Genomic DNA, 2,645 nt, shown 5'->3' with positions numbered 1-2,645 from the left:
ATATATATATATATATATATATATATACATATATATGTATATATATAAAGAATTTATAAACTCTGCCCACACTCTTGCAATATTCTAAACTCTCTAAAAGAGCACAGCATATCATGATCTCCACTCTCTGCCAGCCCACTACTCACTTCAATCACACTTATCACCTCCCAATCTCCCTCCTTCTGTGTAAATAAACTATTTAAATTTAAATACCATAATATTTTAAATAAACAATCGATGCAGCATGGATTGTTTATTTAAAATATTACAGTATTTAAATTCAAATTGTAGAGAAGAGAAGCGCCGCAGGACAGCAAAGGTTAACCTTCAAGCATCTGATGCAGCACGGAGCAGAAATGTACTTTTTGATCTGTTACACTGTAACAACTGAACATAGAAGTTTTAAAATAATTAAAAATGACTGTAACACTTTTATATTTTGTGATTGTGATAGTTTTACAATGTGGCATACTTTGAATTTTAAATTGGAGACAAAAGTTGATCGGTGCAGCTGGACAGCAAAGGGTTAACCCTTCACGAAGCGGCTACAGGAGGAGAAATGTGGGCGTGGCAGAGAGCTGCAGGTGGCAGAGAGCAGAGATCGTGACAGGCTGCATGAGGGAGCTTCTCTCTGCACCTAATGATTTAGCAGGTGTAAAATCATTTAAAATAAAAAATTTAATAAACAATCCATGCCACTCATACAGCTCATCCATCAGTCAGCCAATTGTGTGTCATGTCCACTCTTAATTTGAAAAAACGCATAAGAGCAAGTTTGCAAAAGTCGAACCGTGAAGTATCGAGGGACTACTGTACATATGTTATCATGACATGCAGTTAAGAGGGGCGAGGACTGATATTTTTTTTAATGCTTCAGTACAGAAGTTGACAAGGGGAGACTTTTTAAAATGAGGTTTACTAAAACCATTGCTTCAAGAATAATTTAGGGCACGAGTAACCAAATTCAGCTGAGATTAATATTCACAAGATTTTATTGTATATTTGACAGATGTTTATAAAAGACATAAATGAAATTCATGTTACCTGCTTGTTTCGAAATTATTAACCATTTATGGATTTTACTCTCCTTGCTACAGAACATGTTGTATCTGATGGAGAACTTTCAGAAGAATGAAAAGTATTCATTCATGTTTTCTTTGTCAGAAAGTGCACTTTTGTTTTTTATTGTGTGACAAACAATTATTCTTGCGGAAAGTGTTTTCAGTTGAAAAATACATTTTGAGGCACCACATATGCTTTATCTACTCAACTAGCTGTTAGAAAACTAACTTTCAAGCCACATTCTCCGATTATTTGAGCCTCTGTTTTCACAGTTGCTTACTCTTTAGCTCAGAAGGAAACATTAAAACATGCATTCCTTCTTTGATGATTTCCACGCTCACATGCTCCCACAGGAGCTGAGCAAATATTTCAACACCAAAGCCTCATATAGGCATTTCAAAACACTTTGGAAAAATAGTGAGAATGTGTTGTCATCCTGCTAAAAGGCTTTTCTTAAACTTGTCAGCATTTGTAGATGATCTATTTTCTACAATACCTCTGATTTTATCACACACACAGTCTGATGCAAATATTTGTTCCGTCTCAAACATTCATTTATTCTTTCTTATGTGATAAAAGCTGCATCTTGTTAGTGTTTTGAAATAATATCACATTACAAGCCATGTTGTTAAGAACGAGTGATTAAGTTTTTCCTGACAGCCAGCCAGATTAGGTCTGCTTGTAAAATATGCAGCTTGACTTTATTTTCCTCAGAGCTATTTCTGTCCCATCCTCTCGGCCACTTAGCAGTGCAGGTTAATTGTCTCCTCGTTTCAGCTGCTGCGTGCGATTTCACTTAAAAAGGGACGTGATTTCAAATTCAAATGCTAATTTCCTCTGAGGCACAAGAGGTGAAAATGCACTAAACACGCTGGCTGGTTGTGACTATTTATATGCAGGGTTATTGGAATATGGAAACAAATTAACCATACATCACTCTGGATTATGTGAACATGACGAACTTGTTCAGAATGTGCATCGCAGAGGGAATGAGTTTTTACACTTTAGGATAAAGGAGCACAACTTCCCCTTACCCCAAGCTGAATACCGTACTTTCCGCCATACACGTCACACCGCCATATATGTTGCATCAGTCCAAATATGTCTACTAAAGTAGAAAAAAACATAAATATGTCGCTTCGCCTTATAAGTCGCACCTATTATGCGTCACCGCTGACCACCCAGAAATGCGGGCCGGTGTTGTGCCAAAAATCGATTGGTTGCCAAATGGCGGCTGCGGGAGCATGCACAGGAGGACTTACACTTAAACAATTATTTATTTGATCGACGGTATACCAAAATGTGTCTCAGTTGAACTTTTCCTTAATAAATGCACTTTAATGGTCAAATAAGCTACATTTCACCTGGGCAGTGCGGCAAAATTAAGTTCCAGGAGTTCCAGGAGTTCCGGAGCGAGACGAAGGTGGCTTTGGTATGGCAAGCCAAGTGTCTCATTAATAGCCACTTTACCTATTAATGGGACACATGGCTTTCTATATTGCTTGAGGGCTCTCTAGCAGCTGAAAATGGTAGTGTTCAACATTTTCCATGTAAGAATGAATGAAATCGTCAGATCTCAGTCA

The sequence above is a fragment of the Nematolebias whitei genome, chromosome 2, assembly GCF_014905685.2.
Source record: "Nematolebias whitei isolate Nwh7 chromosome 2, NemWhi1, whole genome shotgun sequence".
In the NCBI taxonomy this organism is placed as follows: Eukaryota; Metazoa; Chordata; class Actinopteri; order Cyprinodontiformes; family Rivulidae; genus Nematolebias; species Nematolebias whitei.
Note: the sequence above shows the minus strand (reverse complement) of the source record.